Genomic DNA, 8,298 nt, shown 5'->3' with positions numbered 1-8,298 from the left:
TGGACGGTTTGTCTTGGGTCTTAGCTAATGAGAGAATCGGGCCTAAAGCTGGCTGTCTTCATTTTGTTGACGGCTACATCCAGTCCCCCACACCAAACCCCATTAGTAGAAGATTGTTTTCTGAATCAACAAACCCATCACTGCCACTCTGCAGACACCAGAGTCAAAAGTAAAATGATTAATGTGTGCAAGAACGAACTTCTTAGAACAAGAAGAAATCGTAAATAGAAGGTAGTAGAATAGTTTAGATCAAGAATTGGCAAACACTTTCCATAAACAGCCAGATAGTAAATAGTTTATGCTTTGCAAGCCATATGGTCTCTGTCGCAGTATTACAACCCTCACTGCAGCCAGAGACAACATGTAAGCGAACGAGCATGGCTGTGTTCCAATAAAACTTTATTCGTGGAGTCTGAAATGTGAATTTCATATAATTTTCACATGTCACAAAATATTATTCTCTTAATTCCTCCTTCCCAATTTAAAGATGTAATAAGCTGTTAGTATCTCAAAGGCTACAGAAACACAGGCAGATGTCTAGATTTGGCACACAGATGAAGTTTGTCAACCCCAGTGTAAAAGAAAAGTTTGCTTCACAAAACTTAACGCAGACGTGAATGGAATATGAAGGTTCTTTGAGAGACATTCTCAGAAGAGCTCAGACAATGTAGTCACTCTCTGGGCATTAGTATTCAAGAGCCAGAGGCTGAGCAAATCTCCACTGGGGCAGCAGCTGTGGCTCCTTGCCTCTGGTTGAGAACCTGTAGGATCTGCGCTCAGAGAGCTTGGTGAATATATGATGCACACGAAAGCAGAAAGGTCCTCGAGGAACCAGAACTCAAGGCTCCATATATCAGACGCTGACCATCGAAGACTGTAGCTCAGTTCACACTGCTTGAACAGCAAGCCTAGAATTCACTCACTTAGTTAAGTCAGAATCATTCATTCATTGGTGTGCCTCCAGGCAGGACATGTCCAACAGAGTACCATCTGCAGAGCTCTGGTGGAACCAGACTGAGGCCCTAACCTGAGCTCACAGGTAAGTTGCAGAGAAGGGATTCAAGCTCAGGCATGTTTTGGTACTAGACAGCTTGGAGTTTTCCTTTTAAAATTGCCACATTGGGTTCTTCAAAAGGGGATGACTCATAACATTCATAAAAGAGGGAAAAGAGAAAAGTAAAATCTTTCTATATTCGATTATTTTTTTAGAAAAATGAAAGGTTGGTTTACCTCTAAGGTATTTACATTCAATAGGTAGTATTTTAATAGCTTTGTTTTGTTTTTGTTTAAGGAACCTAAAGAGAACAGGCTTTAAGCCCCAAGTCTTGCAAATCATCTGCAGGTAAGTCATTTCACTTTTCCTAACCTCAGTCTTTTCATATATGAAGTAGATATACTAGCACCTAACTTTATAGAAAGAAAGAAATACAGTATCACTAAGCCTCGATCACAGCGTCTAACAAATTCAAGAATGGCCATGACGGTAGGTGGTAATGTGCAGCTGACCTTAAAAATGTGATTTTTATCTTTATCACAGAGATATTTGTACATCATGTTCATTGTGACTCTGTTCACAAGAGTTAGGAAGTGTCCACCAACTGATAAGTGAATAATGAAAATGTGGTACATATGTACAATGGAATTTTATTCAACTGTAAGGAAAAATGAAATGAAATTTATGGGGGAAAATGGACAGAACTGGAAAATATCATACTAAGTGAGACAACCCAGGCTTATCAAGATAAACCACATGTCCTCTCTCACGTGTGGATCCTAGCTTTGAATTTTTACATTTGTGAGTTTAATTCAGAGTCTGAAGAGGTCAGGAAGAGGGACCAAGAGCATGATAAAATGGGAGGGGAAGAGGCCTTAAGGTGTGTGTGTGCTGGGGGGAGGGGAATACTAGAACACATGCGGTATGAAAGTACCGGGTGGGGGGCTGGGGGGGGGGATGGCAGAGGTCAACGCTTAACTGGTCAAAGTGCTGAGAACAATTAGCTGTTGAGTACTCAGCCCTAAATGGGACAACAATATCTGCGAGGATGAGGAAATATCACAGGAGAAAGGGAGAAAAGAATGTAAGACAAGGAAAATGGAAAGAATATTATGAAATGTTACCTTAGTCATGGCATGGCCATTGTACTCATGAATTCACAACAACTCTAGTTACTTGCACAAATCCTGCACAAGATCAAGCCAGTTAATAATTCCAACATGGCTGGAAGAGGGGTCTATGGGACTCCGCCACTAGCTGCAGAACTCTTGACAATTGACGGCCACTGGTGGAGGTGGAGTCATTTTTCTTTGAAGATGTGGTCACTGGTAGGTTGCCCAGGTGCACGTTAGCAGCACTAGTTGGACCCAGTGACTTAGAAAAAAGAAAAAGGAAAGAGGACAGGAAGGCGGGAGGGACATGTGTTAGGGAAGGTAAGATCCTGGGGAGGTGAGAGGGGAAAGTTAGGGGTACATGTGATCAAGATATATTGTATATGTATAAAATTATCAAAGAAGAGATTTTAAAATATTTTTAAGCGTGATTTGTGTAACATTGAATCTCACAAATGTAACCATCTTTGCAGAAATGAATACAGTTTAAAGAGATAGTGTGCCCCTCCTATTGGCCGTTAGACTCTTGAACCAATGGTCCCCAGGTATAGGAATTTTCCTGAGAATCTCATACTAGGAAAAAGGAAAGCCTGGAGCCCTGACATCAGTCAGAAGAGGAACTTGTCTCCCAAGAGATTTCACACAGCCCTGACAGCTTGTCAGCTCACCTTGCAGGGTAGCCTGGAGCTGAGATGGTGCAAAGTGGGACCACACCTTGACAGGATTGGCTATGCATCCTTCCTGCTGTCTGTTTAAACCTAAACCCCACGCAAGGACCCCAAAGACAGACTTAGGGAGTCATTGGGCCTGTTTATTTGCTCCTCTTCCCAATGTGGCCACACTGAATAGATCTCCTTTCTCTGCTTTTCACTGTCACTTGTCTCTTTAATTGGTTTATTGGGGATGGATGGCCTAGCCTAGCTCCTTAGAGTTGCCAGAGCCAAGCTTTGATACTAAAAACAATGGTAACATAAACAAAAGTGGAAAAGTCCACCATGCAGAATGGCAGTCTTTTAATACAATGGGCTATGTTGGTAGAAGTTAGACTCTGAAGACTAGATTTGGCTGAAAGAATATTTACACAGAGCATGAGCACTCTGGATGGCTGGTCAGGGATGATCTATCTGCCAGTAATCAACGTCTTTGGGAAACAGGAAGAACTGTAAACATCACTGTGTGAGAAGCAGGGAGTGAGCTCGTCTGAAGACAAGCCGCAACTGCACAATTTCAAGATGACGTTTTATTTCATCTAAAAGAAATAATTGCACTTATTAAGGTAGTGTTCCCCAATGGATCCGGATCTTGAACCAAATTTCTATCTGTATAACAATTATAAGCAAGAACTGTTTGACTGGGGAAGCCAGAATCTTAAACCTGTTTCCAAACTGTGTCCTAACCCCAACAAAAGGATTTAGGTACTGACACCATCAACGCCATTGAAATCAAATGTTTATTCTTATGATGACTGTGTATATTCATGAGTTCTATTTTTTCTTCTCTTTTTATAGTTATAGATCAAGTGTGTGTGTGTGTGTGTGTGTGTGTGTGTGTGTGTGTGTGTGTGTGTGTATACGTTGTTGTTGTGTAGGTTATAGGAAAACAACTAGGGCTAGCCTCGCCTTCCTTAAAATAACAGAACAGGTTATTTTGACTGATGTTGATTTGATTGATGGAGTCAATAAAATACATCAAAATCACTCACTCTGATTTACTTCACCCTGGGGGTATTAGTAGGGAAGCAAATTCCCCAAACGAAAGCTACATTGCAACCTTACCCTGGCTCGGGCTTCGGTCCAGGCCGATTCAATAGACACACCTCTCTCCTATCAGAACCCTAAAGAGCTATTCATGTTTACAGATCACTGTAGATACAGCCTCATGAAGGCCCACAGCCAATCAGCCTTTTCTCGCCCTCCTATGAGAGGTGCAAAGCAACGTTCTACCACTGGTGTGAGTGCAGAGGTGGATGTACAAAGCTGATTTACACGGGGTGGGGTGGGGACGCTTTAAAAATGTGGTTCTCTTATTCTTAAGTCTTTCTATTGAACATTATATCCAACATCAAAAAAGACACAGCCTGCCTATCCTCTGTGTGTCTTTTCATGTCGAGCAATCCTAATATTTTGAGAAATAAACACTTCCGTCAATAGGCCTGCTGGGAACTGCGGAGTCAAAAAAAAAAAAATTTCTATCATCTCTTAAGTTTGTTTAGGTGTTGGCTGTTTTATGGAATTCCTATCATGTGGCATGACATTAACACATGCAAGTAGAGAAATCAACCTTAGGCCTGCGAGAGATGATTGACACAATTAACCTTAAAAAGATAAACGTAGGGAAAGGAGCACCACACAGAATGGGTGTGACCCGAGTGAAGCCACGTGATTAACTTAGAGAAGACATCCCAGCGAATATGTGGCAGAGCCCAGGTTTAAAGCTAGGATGGTCCTGCCCCCAAGCCCATGCTGTTTCTACAGCACCATAACAGTTTTCCAAAGGCAGAGCCATGAATGCCTGCCAATGCTGTCACACAAGCACATGACCTATAGACAGGATAGTGTCTACAAAGAGTCCTAAAGCATGGCATCACAAAAATGGAGGACGGAACACTAAATGTGAATCGTTCCAATAGAAAAACAAGACCAGAAAGTCGAAAGTCCCCTGAAGTCCATGTCAAAGACAGCAATGGATGAGTCCCTGGAGCCTGGGGTCCAACACGGCTCTGTCAAGCGCCACTTTCTGTAATCGTTCACAAATTTAACAGCCAACCTCAGCAATAATCTCTATGGCCTCATAAATCCAGGTCCACAAAATCAAGCAAATTTCACGATGTTCTGTGCCATTCCATATATTGAATTTCATCATCTGGTGAAGGTTGGGTTCTTCCCCAGGAATAATGGAAGCAATTTAACCACCTGCATTAGTGCTTTCAACTTCAAAATCAATTTTATTAGGTACACGCACTAGGCAGTGGCCAAGATTATGCATTTTGAATACCATTTGCTGATGGTTAAAGTGGAATCTACAGCAGGATTCGAGTATGGCCACTATCCCCTCCTAAACCCAGTGAAACATGATCACAACTGGACTCCTGCCTAGATTTGTTCCCCACACAGTGCCTCAGAGAGCACCTGTCAATCATTTGGAACTGGTACTTGTGCTAAAACCAAGCAGCAAACTCCAACCTACAGTCTTCAGCTAGCAGGACAGGCCACAGAGACTTCGCACAGAACTTCTGTCCCTACCCCTTGTCCCTACCAAAGGTTTTCTGAAAACCTGCCAGAAAATGACTTAGGCTCTAGAAGGAAGAGAGCTTACCCTCCGACCTCAACACTTCAAACCTGACTTCACACCAGTTTAAAACACTTCATGGCACCTTTCCATTCATCCGGTGCTCTGCGTGTTCCTTTCTGTCCTGAATTCTGTCTTTAGCGCAGCCGACACATGCTGCGGGGACTCACAGCTGTCTCCAGAGAGGAGCCCTGTACTTTTTAAACAGCCTTGCTTTGTGACCTGACCTGCAGGCCGGCTGCATACTTCGGTGTTCTGACAGCTAGTCATGTCTTTTGTCCCAGGCACACGGATACGGCAGGGTAGGGAAAGTTCACACTGAGCGCTCACATTTCAAAATGTAAATAGATGGCTCAGTCCGGAGGCCCAGTGCACTTAAGCTGGGAAGACAAAACCTCCCCAAAAAAAGGAGAGGGGTCCAAAGAGGGCTTTTCAGAGACCCCTGCAGGACACAGGGGCTCTGGTAGCCACACCTGGAAGGCCAAATGAGGCAGCTCCACAAGGGACAGGGACCAGATGCCTCATGAGGAGGGGACATATGGTTTTCTTTATCCTCATTCCTTCCTGAGCTGTGGTCCCAGGTTTCTTTCTGCCTTACCTCTTTTCCCTCCTAAGCCCTGCTTCTCCCATCCCTACTTCACCTCTGTCTTCTTTTTTCACTCTCCTCTCCTCCGTGCTTCTTTTTCTTCCTCTTTTTTCTCATAGATGCAATCCAGCAGTTCCTGTTTTCCTTCTCTTTGGAACTCGGTTGCTTCCTTGCAGTTTTCCAAAAATGCTCATAACTGGTTCCATCCCTCGTGTCTAAGGCTCTTCATGGCAATCACCACCTTACTAATTCTACCTGCCTTTAGTGGGCTGTCTTCACAATCATCACACTCTGAACTTTACTAACACATGTAGATTTAGGGATGGGGTAGGCAGGGTTCTGAATTCCGTCACCCCTTAAATACCAACTACAAATGACTAGTGTGTTGTCTTCCTTTCCCTACAACTGTCTAATTTTTATTTTACTTTTTGATATTTTAACTCATTACATTTTCACGATTTTACAAGATGGGTAGTATGTGTTGGTTGTATAAAAGAATGTAACTAGAAAGATCACCTGCAATTCACCCTCCAGAGAATATTGCCGTTTGTGATTGACTTGATAAACGCCACTTCAAGAAAGGTGCTGTTCTTGATCTTACAGAGCCTACATCCAGTGAGGAAAAAAATCAATAAACAAATACAATATAGCATATTAAGAAAAGAACCATTAGATGGAAAATACCAGAAATAAATACCAAAGTTTGAATTGTATACTGTCTGGGGACATTGGGAGGAAGTCTACCACTGCCTTGCCCATCTAACAGGAAGTGTGAATCATCTCATTGTTTAGTGTATATACCTGTGTACGTTACTTACAAGTGGTAGTTGTCAACTTGACATAATCAAGAACCAACTGGGGTTAAAAGTGTCAATGAGAGACTGTCTAGTCAGGTTGGTCTGTGGGCATGTTTGTGAGTACCCTGATTATTTAATTCAGGAGGGAAGACTTGCCCACTGTGGGTGGTACCATTCCCTAGGTTGAGGGTCCTGAACTATGTAAAGTGAAGAAAGTGATTTGAATGCAAGCATATATACATTAATTCCTTCCTCTCTGATGTGGAGTGAGCAACAGCTTCAAGCTTTTGCAGCATTGTCTTCCCTCCACTGATGAATTGTATTCTGGAACTGTTGGTCAAATAAACGCTTTCTCCCTTGTGAGAAAGAGAGAGAGAGAGAGAGAGAGAGAGAGAGAGAGAGAGAGAGAGAGAGAGAAGGCCAATGATTTGTGCTTCTGGAAAATCTCCTGAAGAAAAATAACATCCTGAAAAACAAATAGAAATTGGCCAAAATACAAAATAGGGAAGGGGAAGACAAAAGACAACAATCCTAAAGACAGAGAGCTGGGCACATTCAGAGAAATAAAGGGACTCAATGTGACTGAAAGCTATAGACAACGTCAGTCAACAGACTTAGAGAGTAAGGGGACAGGCACTGGGCCTATGAGCCCCGTGACAATGTTTCCAGAGAGGTGATGTGAACAATGGAGGAAATTAAGGGATGGGAATGGCATGACCTACCTACACTTTGGGTAGACCAATGAGCCTAATGATGAAACTACAATGTCCAATAAACACTGCTTTTTAAAAGTCTCTCTCTTTTTCTCTCTCTCTCTCTCTCTCTCTCTCTCTCTCTCTCTCTCTCTCTCTGTGTGTGTGTGTGTGTGTGTGTGTGTGAATACAGGTATGTGTATGCTGTAGCACAAGCAGAAGTCAAAGGACGACTTTGAGTGTCAGTCTTCACCGTCTACAGTGCCTGAGACAGGGTCTCTTCATTGTTTACCACTACATTTTCCAGGTGAGTTGGACCATGACCTTCCAGGAATTCTCCCATCTCATTTTAGGAGCACTGGCATTGCTGTCCTGTGCTGCTGAGCCTGGCTTTATGTGGCTCTCCCATCTCTGTAGGAGCACTGGGGCTACTGTCCTATGCTACCATGTCTGGCTTGGTGCAGCTTCTGGGGATTCAAACTCAGGTCCTCATGCTTGCCCAGCAAGCTTCTACTCATCCCAAGCACCACTTTTACACAGAACTTTCAGCTTAGAAAACAGAAGAAGGGGAAAGGGAGGGAGGGAGGGATGAGTAAGAGAGAGAATTGAGGGAAGTTACTTGGTTCCCAGTTGTGACCAAATCCCTGACAAGAAGCAACACAGCAGAAAGGATTTATTTGGCTCACGGTTTCCAGGGGGGAAAGTCCATCATGCCAGGGGAGTTAGAAGGCTTGCAGCTACAGCAGCAGGAACCTGCTTGTGTCTGGGCCAATCAGGAAGCAGAGAGGGGAAAAGAGAGGAGAGAATGTCTATGCTCAGCTCCTTTCTC

The 8,298-nt window shown here is 43.3% G+C and overlaps 1 long non-coding RNA gene across 2 annotated transcripts in view; it reads left to right on the top strand.

Moving 5' to 3' along the window:
* The first annotated feature begins 717 nt into the window (after positions 1-717).
* LOC128113456 (uncharacterized) overlaps positions 718-8,298 on the top strand; it is a 65,466-nt gene continuing 57,885 nt past the window's right edge. For both annotated transcript variants that reach the window (XR_008219479.1, XR_008219480.1), the window contains exons 1-3: positions 718-1,039; positions 1,292-1,342; positions 7,663-7,776. This is a non-coding gene — a long non-coding RNA (uncharacterized LOC128113456). The remainder of the gene's footprint in view (positions 1,040-1,291; positions 1,343-7,662; positions 7,777-8,298) is intronic.

Source organism: Peromyscus californicus, unplaced genomic scaffold, assembly GCF_007827085.1.
Source record: "Peromyscus californicus insignis strain IS unplaced genomic scaffold, ASM782708v3 Scaffold_18__1_contigs__length_77618521, whole genome shotgun sequence".
NCBI lineage: Eukaryota > Metazoa > Chordata > Mammalia > Rodentia > Cricetidae > Peromyscus > Peromyscus californicus.
Note: the sequence above shows the minus strand (reverse complement) of the source record. Positions and strands in the feature narration are given on the sequence as shown.